The following is a 13075-nucleotide window of genomic DNA, read 5'->3' on the forward strand; positions in this document are numbered from 1 at the left end:
GGACCTGAAGTTCCAGTGGGCACAGTATCACAGGAATCTCACCGACACAGTTCAGATCTCTGAGGTACCTGCAAAAGACTTGCAGTGGTGATTAATGAACTGCGATTGGGTCAGAGGCAGTCTCCTCTCCTTTCCCCAACAAGATCTCACAGCGGTGACAAATGCATTACTTCTGAGATGGGGTGGCCATCTGGGAGAGATGGAGATCAGAGGCCTCTGTTCTCCGGTGGAATCCAGACTCCATATCAACTTATTGGAGCTCTGGTGATCCGACTGGCACTGAAAGCGTTTCTTCCAGTAGTAAAAAGGAAGATGGTGCAGGTGTTCACGGACAACACTACCGCAATGTGGTACTGCAACAAGCAGGGTGGTGTGGGGTCAAGGACCCTTTGTCAAGAGGCCCTGCATCTCTGGACATGACTGGAAAAGCAGGGCATAACCCTGGTGGTTCAACACCTGGCAGGTTCTCTGAATGCCAGGGCAGATGAACTCAGCTGTCAATGCCTAGTGGATCACAAATGGTGTCTCTACCCTGAGGTGGCACAAGGACTCTTTCAGCAGTGGGGAGAGCCTTGGTTGTATCTGTTCTCCGAATGTGCAATGGAGTTTCCAAGGCGGCAATCGCTCAGTAACGCTTTTCGGTGCAAGTGGAGTTCAGGCCTCCTGTACGCTTTTCTGCCCTTTACACTTCTGCCCAGAGTTCTTAAGAAGATCAAAAAAGACCAGGCCCAAGTAATCCTAGTGGCTCCGGACTGGGCTCAGAGAGGCTGGGTTCCTGAGCTTCTGAAAATGAGCATCAATCCTCCGATCAGGCTGCTCCTTCAGGAGGATCTTCTGTCACAGCAACAGGGTAAGGTTCTCCACCAGAACTCTACGCCTTCTTGCACGGAGATTGAGTGGCGGCAATTGATGGCTTTTGCCCTTCCTCTTGAAGTCTGTAAAGTTATTTTGGCAGCCAGGCATCCCTCCACTAAAACGGTATATGCCTGTCTTCGGAAACGCTTTGTATATTATTGTACAGAAAGATCTATTGATCTTCTTTCTGCTTCTCTTTCTGACATCCTTCTCTTTTTACTATTCTTTGCCCAGCAGGGTTCTGCCTTGGGTACACTCAAGGGCTATCTTTCCGCCTTATCGGCATTACTTTGGTTGCCTGATCAGCCTTCACTTTTCAAATTTCCCATTGTACATAGATTCCTCAAAGGGCTTGTACATATGTTTCCCCCTATGCTCTTTGTTATGCCTAAATGGGACTTAAATCTTATCCTCACATTTCCTATGTGTGCTCCCTTCAATCTTTTACACAACTATCCCATTCAGCTGCTCACCATCAAGACAACCTTCTTAGTGGCAATAACATCTGCCAGGAGGGTGAGTGAGATGCAGGCTCTTTCATCTAAGCCACTGTATCTCACTATGGGGGTCATTCTGACCCCGGCGGTAAAATGCACTTACCGCCGGTCAGAAATCCTCCATAATCCCGCCGCGGTCGCGGAAACCCGCCACGGTCATTCTGACCCGCAGAAGGCAAACCTCCGAAAATCCGACAGCCACAACCGACCGCCAGACCAGCGGTCGGCAGAAAAGTGGAGGTGACAAAACCTCCACCGCCACGCCAACAGAAATACGCCCATGCCATTACGACTCACGAATCCACGCGGCGGTCATTCAAACGCGGTATTCCATTGGCGGGACACACCGCCGCGGTCAGAATACACACAAACGAACAAAACTCAGCCACATTGGACGATTTGAATCCCACACACCTGATACACATACACACACCACTCCCACACACACAATACAATATAAAACACACACCCACATCACCCACAAACCCCTACGCAAAAAAATTCTGAAAGAAGGCCAGAGCGAGACACCACCATCCACAAACTAGCAGCCACAGCCACTCCACACCATCACCCACACACTATCCACACACAAAACAACACACACCACCAGACTCAACACACTTAAATACACATACTCCACCCCACACATCATACACACCACCCCATGGCACCCCAAAGACAACCCCGCTTCACAGACGAAGAACTCAGGGTCATGGTGGAGGAAATCGTTTGGGTAGAGCCCCAGCTGTTCGGCACACAGGTCCAATACACCAGCATTGCCCGGAGGACGGAGCTATGGCAGAGGATTGTCGACAGGGTCAACGCTGTGGGACAGCACCCCAGAAATCGGGAAGACATCAGGAAGCGATGGAACGACCTACGGGGGAAGGTGCGTTCCATGGTATCCAGGCACAACATCGCCGTGCAGAAGACTGGCGGAGGACCCCCACCTCAACCCCCACAATTTACATCATGGGAGGAGGAAGTCTTGAACATCCTGCATCCTGACGGCCTCGCAGGAGTCGGCGGAGGAATGGATACTGGTAAGTTGAAGCTTCACTACTGCTTCCCCCCCACCTGCATGCCAAATCATACCCCAACCCTCACCCCCATCCTCGAACCCCACCCTCACCCCCACCCCCACCACCATCCTCACACCCACCACCATCCTCACCCCCACCCTCACCCCCACCACCATCCTCACCCCCACCACCATCCTCACCCCCACCCCCAGCACACCTATTCCCCGCCAATGTCTCACCATCACAACCCACACATCCCAAAACCTAGGCCTGCATGCGTCCACTAAGCATGGACACCCATCACCAAAGCATGCCCAATGCATATACACATCCCCCCCACAAGCCACCCTCACCAAAGCCCCCACACACGAATGCCAGCACTTGGGGACACGGGAACCCACAGATACACCCATATGCCACACATTGAAACTATAACCATACCTCTATACCCCTGCAGGACCCGACCGTCAACACACCGCCGCGGAGGGCCCAGAATTCTCCACACCCCCCACCCAAGAGGCCGTCAGCGATGACAGCAGCTCTGTCGACCTGGACACCGATGACCAGCCCGGACCATCGGGGACCTCTGGACAGTCGGTTCCCCTCACACAGGCCCAGGCCACTACAGACCCAAACCCCTCTGGGAACACCAGCACAGCTTCCACCCAGCGGGCCCATGCCTCTGTCTCCAGGGCGCGTCAATCTGCGGTGTGTCTACCACTACAGGGCACCCAGGATAACCCACCACCCCAACAACAACAGGGACCTGGGGGAAGTGGTAGTGGGCACACCGGCCAGGGGGCAGAGGCCCAGGGAAACAGGGCAACTCGGAGGGCAGCTGTGCGACAGGGGGGGGACGGGCCCAGGGAACCCACTCTCCACGAGGTCCTCACCACCATCATGGGAGCATACAACCGCTCCCAGGAGACGATGGCGACGGTACTGGCCCGGTTCCAGGAGATCCAGGTACTGCAGGAGGAACACTATCGGGGGTACAGGGAGGACATCAGAGCCCTCACCTCCACCCTGGTTACCATGGTAGGGCTGCTGCAGGACCTCGTCAACACCAGGGCGGACACTCAACAACACCCAAGGGCCCCTGCCACTAGCCTGGACCAAGAACAGCCAACCACCTCCGCCGGCGCTAGTGGACAGGAGGCCCCCGCACAGCAGCAGCCCACCAGACCCCCACCTCCTGCAGGAGAAGAACCACCCCGCAAGAGGGCCCTGAGATCTCGCAAGAAGACAGAGTAGGATGTCAAGACCCCCGCCAGCAATGGATACCACCTGATGTCATCCCACTGTCCCACATTGTCACCCTGTCCATCCTTGAACTGCCCATGCTCCATCTCTCCACAGGCCTATGGACAATGCACCTGTGTGACTGTTACTCTGGACTCTGCCATGGACATTCCTTCACCATAGCCCCCACCCACTTGAAACCACCCATCCCATTTTGAGCACTTCAATAAACACCTATTTTGCACAAAACTATCTGGAGTCTGGCTGTGATTTCAATATATTGTAATTGACATGACAGTGCAAATATGTCCTTGTACATGGTGAAGTCAACAAACAGCTGCCACAAAGCTGTAGTCCATGGGGAAACGAAGCACAGGACTCGTAGTGGGGACCCCAGATCTGAAATAGGGAGGGAAAAGCCACAACTCAGTCATCATACACTGGGGCAAATAGACAGGCAGCAGAGATGCAGGAGAGTAGTTCACATTTACTAAATTATCTTTGAATTGTTACCTGTGTCCTATTGGAAGTACTGTTCAATGATTCTGTCCCTGTTGTCTGTTTCAGCCCCGTCGTCTTCCTCCTCGTCACTCTCCTCAGGTTCCACAGCTGCCACAACACCACCGTCTCGACCATCCTCCTGCAGGAAAGGCACCTGGCGGCGCAAAGCCAGGTTGTGAAGCATGCAGCAGGCCACGATGATGTGACACACCTTCTTAGGTGAGTACATTAGGGATCCACCTGTCATATGCAGGCACCGAAACCTGGCCTTCAGGAGGCCAAAGGTGCGTTCGATCACCCTCCTAGTACACCCATGGGCCTCATTGTACCGTTCCTCTGCCCTTGTCCGGGGATTCCTTACTGGGGTCAGTAGCCACGACAGGTTGGGGTACCCAGAGTCCCCCACTAGCCATACACGGTGTCTCTCTAGCTGTTCCATCACGTAAGGGATGCTGCTATTCCTTAGGATGTAGGCGTCATGCACTGACCCTGGGAATTTGGCATTTACATGCGAGATGTACTGGTCAGCCAAACACACCACCTGGATGTTCATTGAATGGTAACTTTTTCTGTTCCTGTACACCTGCTCCCTGTCTCTTGGGGGAACCAAAGCCACATGGGTCCCATCAATGGCACCAATGACGTTGGGAATATGTCCAAGGGCGTAGAAATCACCCTTCACTGTAGCCAATTCGCCCACCTCAGGGAAAATGATGTAGCTCCTCACGGATTTCATCAGGGCAGACAACACTCTGGATAACACCTTCGAAAACATGGGCTGAGACATCCCAGAAGCAATTCCCACTGTTGTCTGAAATGACCCACTTGCCAAGAAATGGAGTACTGACATGACCTGCACCAGAGGGGGAATCCCTGTGGGTTGGCGGATGGGGGACATCAGGTCGGGCTCCAGCTGGGCACACAGTTCATGTATAGTGGCACGGTTAAGACGGTATGTCAGGATAATGTGGCGTTCTTCCATTGTCGACAGGTCCACCAGCGGTCGGTACACGGGAGGATTCATCCGTCTCCTCGCCAAACCCAGCGGACGGTGCCTAGGAAGGACAACATGGAGCACACAGTCAAGCAACCCACAGGTACGTACTCACAGCTAGCACAGTAAACGATTCTCTATGCAGTGAATGGCGTGTCTGAGTGGCTATGCAAGGCCTAGGCCTGTGTGACGCAGTTGAAATAGAGCCATGTGGGCCCTGGAAATGGCGGCTGCCTGACCTGTGAAGTGTGACAGTGGGATGTGAGGTCAATGCGCTGGCGTGGCACACCGCGGCGGGCGGCGGGCGAAGACCGCGGCGCGAAGCCGCATTGGTTAACATTGAAGCCTATGGGTTTCAGGAGCCAATGGCGAAGGGCGCCGGCGGTGGCGGGACGCACCGCCGCGGTACGCACCGCCGCGGACGTGACCGCCATTTTCTATCTACTAATCCACTTGCGACTTGAACTTTCACAGGAGAGGACCTATACTGCAAGTGTTGCTGTGACCTCGGTCTGGAAGGGACAATGGCTGCTGCGCCTGGGGAAAGGGCCCCTGCCTTCACTGGAGAGGAGTTGGAGAAACTTGTGGATGGGGTCCTCCCCCAGTATGCGCTACTCTACGGTCCTCCAGACCAACAAGTGAGTTTAATTCAATCTGGATTTGGGGCCACTGGCTGGCTTGGGGGCCTGGCGGGGGGCCTGGCGGGGATGGGGGGCATGTTGGGCCTGGCGGGGGGCATGGCGGGGGGCCTGGCGGGGATGGGGGGCATGTTGGGCCTGGCGGGGGGCATGGCGGGGGGCATGGCGGGGATGGGGGGCATGTTGGGCCTGGCGGGGGGCATGGCGGGGGGCATGGCGGGGATGGGGGGCATGTTGGGCCTGGCGGGGGGCATGGCGGGGGGCATGGCGGGGGGCATGGCGGGGATGGGGGGCATGTTGGGCCTGGCGGGGGGCATGGCGGGGGCATGGCGGGGATGGGGGGCATGTTGGGCCTGGCGGGGGGCATGGCGGGGGGCCTGGCGGGGATGGGGGGCGTTGGGCCACTGGCAGGGAAAATGCAGACAAACTTGAACGTGGTATTTCTCCCTTCCTGTACGTGTCACATAGGTCCGCGCCCATGAGAAGATCGGGATTTGGCGTGCCATCGCCAAGGGACTCCGGACCCTGGGGGTCCACCATCGACGGGGCACCCACTGCCGCAAGAGGTGGGAGGACATCCGCCGCGGGACCAACAAGACCGCCGAGTCTCTGCTGGGGATGGCCTCCCAACGTAGGCGGGGTGCCTGCCGTCAACTGACCCCCCTGATGTTCCGGATCCTGGCGGTGGCCTACCCTGATTTGGATGGGCGCGTGAGGGCAGCACAGCAGACACAAGGGGGTGAGTACAAGCATTATCTACTCTGTTGTCGCGCAGTGGAGGTGTCTGGGTGGGGGAGGAGGGCTGTGGGTCCCCCTAGGCCAGGGCGATATCTGTAGGCTGGGCACCCCCGTAAGCCCCTGTGTCCCCAGCCACCACCCTCAGTAGTTTGTCAGTACAGCCATCCCTGGGTCGTGTCATCCATGGGTGCAGTTGTCAACTCTAGGCGTGTAGGGCATGTTCCACGGAATGCGTAGCGGACCACAAGTGCGCAACTTAGTGCAGGGGGCATCTGTGTCTGTCATGTCCGCTAACTGTACCGGAGATCCATGTACTCAATATCCCTTTATTTCTCTCTCCCCCCCCCTTTTTGTTTGTCTTTCTGTGCTTGTGTGCATCAGCATCATCAGGCGGAGGAGAAGTGGCATCGGAGCAGGAGGGAGCTGCATCTCACATGGACCAGGAGGGCCATGCCACAGAGTCAGACTGGACCAGTGAGACGGAGGGCGAGGGGAGCTCCACGACGGGGACGACTGGACCCTGCAGCGACACGGACACGTCCTCGGAAGGGAGCTCCCTTGCGGGGGTGGCACCATCCGTGCCCCCCGCCATTACAGGTACAGCCGCCACCCAGCGCAACATCTCCGCCCTCCCACCAGCCCCTCAGCGTTCGGCCCGTGCCCGCTCTGCCAGGAAGCCGGGCATCTCCTTCGCCCCAGGCACCTCAGGCCCTGCCCCTGTTACCCCCGCTGCCCTCAGTGAGGAGGTCATTGACCTCCTCCGAACGCTCATTGTTGGGCAGACTACCCTTTTGAATGCCATCCAGGGGGTGGAGAGGGAGGTTCATCGCAGCAATGCGTACCTGGAGGGCATTCATTCGGGTCAGGCTGCCCATCAGCGATCGTTCCAGGCTCTGGCCTCAGCACTGACGGCAGCCATTGTCCCTGTCTCCTGCCTCCCTCTACTAACTCCCTCCTCCCAGTCTCCTGTTCCTCTGCCTGTCCCACCCACACCATCAGACCAGCCTGCACACACCTCAACACCCAAGAGAAGCTCATCCAAACATAAGCACCACAGATCACGCAGACATTCACACACGCAACATTCCGATGCAGACATGCCAACAGTCACTACCACCTCTGTGACCCCCACCTCCTCGTCTCCCTCCTCCCTCCCTGTGACGTCTACACTCACACCTCCATTCACCTCACCATCAGCCAGTGTTTCCATCACCAGCACACCCTCCACTCCAGTCCGCACACGTGCAGTCACCACCCCCACTGCTATTTACACGTCCCCTGTGTCCTCTCCCACTGTGACTGTCACCCCCTCTTCCACACCACACAAACGCAGCCACCCACCCACCCAACAGCCATCCACCTCACGACAGCCTATCCCTCCTGCACCTGCACCCAAAGACAGCAAACGTGACTCACCTACAACCACATCCTCTCCCTCCACTCCCATTCCCACTGTACCTCCCACTCTCCATTGTCCCAAGAAACTCTTCCTCGCCACTGCTAACTTCTTTCCTGACCCTGAGCCCCCCCCCTCCTTCTCGTCGGGGTAAGAAGAGCACCTCAGCCACCACCAGCCCTGCAGCCCCCTTGACAAGGGTGCAGGGGTATTGGAGCCCGCCAGCCCGCATGTCTGGATCTTCGCCCAGCAGCAAGGGGACAGCCAGCCCACCCCCTGGGAAGAGGAGCAGAAGGCGGAAGGGGCACCGCAGGAGCCCGCCTTCTACATCCCCCCCGGACACCACCCAGAGACAGTCACCAGCCACAGCTCCAAAGGGAGGAAAGGGCCACAGACTCACGACTAAGGAGGGCAAGGGCAGCAAGTCGGAGAGGTCAGGCAGCAGGCATGCTGCCCAGGAGGAGCCCACAACCCCCATAGCCGCTGCCCCGGGAGGAACCGGCACAGCTGCCCCGGGAGAGCCCACCACCCCCATAGCCGCTGCCCAGGGAGGACCCAGCCCAGTTGGCCAGGAGGGCCCCACCACCCACAGCCCAGGTGGGCATTGAAGGAGCACCATCCCCGCTGCCCAGGAGGGCACCACCAGGCAATGAGCAGTTGGCCATAGACCGGCCGCCGTCTCAAGCACCGCTCCGCTGGGCCCCGCCGTCTCAAGCACCGCTCCGCTGGGCCCCGCCGTCTCAAGAACCGCTGAACTGGGCCCCGCCGTCTCAAGAACCGCTGAACTGGGCCCCGCCGTCTCGAGCACCGCTCCGCTGGGCCCCGCCGTCTCAAGAACCGCTGAACTGGGCCCCGCCGTCTCAAGAACCGCTGAACTGGGCCCCGCCGTCTCGAGCACCGCTCCGCTGGGCCCCGCCATCTCAAGAACCGCTGAACTGGGCCCCGCCGTCTCAAGAACCGCTGAACTGGGCCCCGCCGTCTCAAGCACCGCTCCGCTGGGCCCCGCCGTCTCAAGAACCGCTGAACTGGGCCCCGCCGTCTCAAGCACCGCTCCGCTGGGCCCCGCCGTCTCAAGAACCGCTGAACTGGGCCCCGCCGTCTCAAGAACCGCTGAACTGGGCCCCGCCGTCTCGAGCACCGCTCAGCTGGGCCCCGCCGTCTCAAGAACCGCTGAACTGGGCCCGCCATCTCAAGCACCGCTCCGCTGGGCCCCGCCGTCTCAAGAACCGCTGAACTGGGCCCCGCCGTCTCAAGCACCGCTCCGCTGGGCCCCGCCGTCTCAAGAACCGCTGAACTGGGCCCCGCCGTCTCAAGAACCGCTGAACTGGGCCCCGCCGTCTCGAGCACCGCTCCGCTGGGCCCCGCCGTCTCAAGAACCGCTGAACTGGGCCCCGCCGTCTCAACCACCGCTCCGCTGGGCCCCGCCGTCTCAAGAACCGCTGAACTGGGCCCCGCCGTCTCAAGAACCGCTGAACTGGGCCCCGCCGTCTCAAGCACCGCTCCGCTGGGCCCCGCCGTCTCAAGAACCGCTGAACTGGGCCCTTCAAGGCAAGACCCGCTGAACTGGGCCCTTCAAGGCATGAGGCGCTGAACTGGGCCCTTCCAGGCAAGAACCGCTGGCCCTTTGGCAGACGTGGCAGGGCAGGATCTATCTCGGGCAGGGCTGCAGGATGTCCTCTGGCCAACATGCCTCCTCCAGTGGCAGTGGGGTCTGTTATGGACTGTATGGACTGTGGCTTTGCACTCCCCAGGATGGCCCAGTAGGCAGGCCACCCACTGTATGGACTGTTTGGACTGTGGCTTTGCACTCCCCAGGATGGCCCAGTGGGCAGGCCACCCACTGTATGGACTGTTTGGACTGTGGCTTTGCACTCCCCAGGATGGCCCAGTGGGCAGGCCACCCACTGTATGGACTGTATGGACTGTGGCTTTGCACTCCCCAGGACGGCCCAGTGGGCAGGCCACCCACTGTATGGACTGTATGGACTGTGGCTTTGCACTCCCCAGGACGGCCCAGTGGGCAGGCCACCCACTGTATGGACTGTTTGGACTGTGGCTTTGCACTCCCCAGGATGGCCCAGTGGGCAGGCCACCCACTGTATGGACTGTATGGACTGTGGCTTTGCACTCCCCAGGATGGCCCAGTGGGCAGGCCACCCACTGTATGGACTGTATGGACTGTGGCTTTGCACTCCCCAGGATGGCCCAGTGGGCAGGCCACCCACTGTATGGCCTGTTTGGACTGTGGCTTTGCACTCCCCAGGATGGCCCAGTGGGCAGGCCACCCACTGTATGGACTGTATGGACTGTGGCTTTGCACTCCCCAGGATGGCCCAGTGGGCAGGCCACCCACTGTATGGACTGTATGGACTGTGGCTTTGCACTCCCCAGGATGGCCCAGTGGTCATGGAGTCCCCTCGTGGATCTGGCGTCGTGTACTCAAGTGGCTGAGGTGCCCCCCCTTCCCTTCCCCCTGAGGTGCCTGTCCTATTTTCTTTCTGATGCCCCTGCAGTGTTCTCTCCGTGGAGTTCTTGTCGTGGGACTGGGCCTTGCCCCTTTGCACAGGACCCCTGTGGTCCACGGACAGTGGTTGGACTACATTTGGTAGCTGTGTATATTTTGTACATAGTTTATTTATTTATTGGGATTACTGGTGTCCATATTTCAATATATCTGCCCGTTTATGATCTCTTCTTTTGGTCTTTGCATTATTTCGGAGGGGGGGGTTTGTGGGTTGTGACAGTGATCTGTGGGAATGCATTGATGTGTGTGTTGTAGTGGGTATGGGTGGGTGGGTGTGTGCCGGTAATCTTTTCCCTCCCCTGTGTCGTAGGTGCAGTACTCACCGATGTCTTCCGCGCCGCCGGGCGTGCTCCTGGTATATGAGCAGGTATAGGAGTGCGGGGATGACCTGCAACTCTGGTTCCATACTGCCGGAATCTCGCGTGGAGTGCGTAGAGGTGAGCGTTTTCCCGTTCGTAGTCTGTTTCCGCCGTGTTTTTATCGGCGGTGCTCCCGCCCCGGAAAAGGTGGCGGATTGGTGGGTCGTGATAGGGTGGGCGGTACATTGTCTGCCGCCTGGCTGTTGGCGGGGACCGCCGCGCTGTTTGTTTGTACCGCCGTGGCGGTCGGAGTGTTAATGCGGCGGGCTGTGTTGGCGGTTCCCGCCAGGGTCAGAATTGCATATTTTGGACCGCCGGCCTGTTGGCGGCTTGGCCACCGCTTTATCACCGACCGCCAGGGTCAGAATGAGGGCCTATGTTCCCAGACAAGGTGGTACTCAGAACTCGTGCTTCTTTCCTCCCCAAGGTGGTGACCCCATTTCACCTGGGTCAGAATATCACCTTGCCCACCTTCTTTGCTCTACCGCATCCCTCTAAGGAAGAGGAGCAACTCCACTGACTGGACCCAAAGAGAGCATTGTCATTCTACCTTGACAAAAGAGTTCCAGTTGGATGACCATGTCTTTGTGGTGTACATGGGAGCAAAGAAGGGTCAGGCAGTGCAGAAATGAACCATTTCGTGCTGGGTAGTTCTCTGCATTAATATCTGCTATGCACTGGCCAAGAAGCTGCCTCGTGAGGGCTTGACAGCTCATTCCACCAGGGGCAAGGCTGCTACCACTGCACTAGCACGAAGTGTTCAAGTCCTGGATATCTGTCAGGCAGCAACCTGGGCATCCTTGCACATGATTGCAAAACACTACTGCCTGGATAATCAGGCCCGGAGAGATGGATACTTTGCCTGTTTGGTCCTGCAGGACTTTTTAGTGTAAAGGAGATCTATCCGCAGCCCACCGCCAGGAGGTTATGGCTTGGGTATGTATTCTAAGGTAAGGAATCTACAGCTATAGATCTCTGTCAGATGTAAAAGTTACTTACTTTTGGTAATGCATTATCTGGTAGAGACTCTATCTAGCTGCAGATTCCTTACACCCACCCATGCCTCCCCGCTCTGCGGAAATGTCTAAATAGGGTTTATCCCTTTCAGGGCCCTAGTTTTTGCACAGATGAACTGTTGGTTCTATCCATGACTCTGCGCTTCTGGTGTGGAAGTTTGATGGTAAGAGAACTGACGTACGGGCACCGGGGTGGTGCCTTTATAGGCAACCATGATGTCACAGATGGCTCCAATGATGCCGACGATGCCACATGGATCCGAATGACGCCACCTGATGGTGCACTCCGGGTACTGCTCAGCAAAAATTCCAGATTCCAAGCTGACACCAGGAAATTTTAAGGTAAGGAATCTGCAGCTAGATGGAGTCTCTACCAGATAATGCGTTACCAAAGGTAAGTAACTTGTTTATTTGGGAAATATATGTATTGGTTAGCTTTGCTAACCATAATGTCCAGACACCTGTGAAAAAACCTGGAACAAGCACTTTGTGACAACCCCCTGCCACTGCTATGACCCCTTGTTAACTGTCCAAATCTAATAGGTGCTGACAACACAATACCGGCACATGTGGTGGGATTGCATTGCTTCTGAGTGTTGGGGTCTGAAGCTGAGGTTGTAACTTAGCAATTAATTCCAGGATTACCTCACTACTGAGTCTGTACTTCTCATATGTCTTCTCCTCTGTCTGTTCAAACAGGTTGACCCTCACTCTAAATATTGTCTCCTGTCTCCTCCTTCTCTGCCTGCCAATCAAAATCCTCATCCTCCTCGCCAAAACATAAAGGGCTGCCTTTCTGACAGAACCAGGTACATTTTGGGTGCCTTTTTTAGGGTCGAGCGCAAAGCGCTGAGTCCTCGGTGTAATCTCTCTGTGGGTTTTAACCATGCCCATGTCAAGCCCATCAGTTGGGTTGGTTCGTGGGTTTGCCTTTTAAAATTAGTTTGATTTAATTAGTGAAAGGCATGCATGTGCTTTCCGGTGTTTAGCCCGCCTCAAGCACACTGGCCAAATACTGAAAACATACGAGGCCCCATGTTTTCCATATGGCTTCTGCACTTTTTTTTCTCTTTATTGCGTAGGCAGCGCAATCTCGCTGGGCAGTAGAAGAGCACTTTGCATCACATCGACTCTCTTACATGGATATTTGCACTTTTGCTGGTTACATGGATAATTGTACTTCTGCTGGTTACATGGATAATTGCACTTTTGCCAATACGTTTCACTGCAAGCGAACTTCTGTTTCCTTTTGTGTGTTTGCTTTGCGCTCATGGTGGCCATCAGGTCGCTTTT

The sequence above is a fragment of the Pleurodeles waltl genome, chromosome 5 (assembly GCF_031143425.1).
Source record: "Pleurodeles waltl isolate 20211129_DDA chromosome 5, aPleWal1.hap1.20221129, whole genome shotgun sequence".
NCBI lineage: Eukaryota > Metazoa > Chordata > Amphibia > Caudata > Salamandridae > Pleurodeles > Pleurodeles waltl.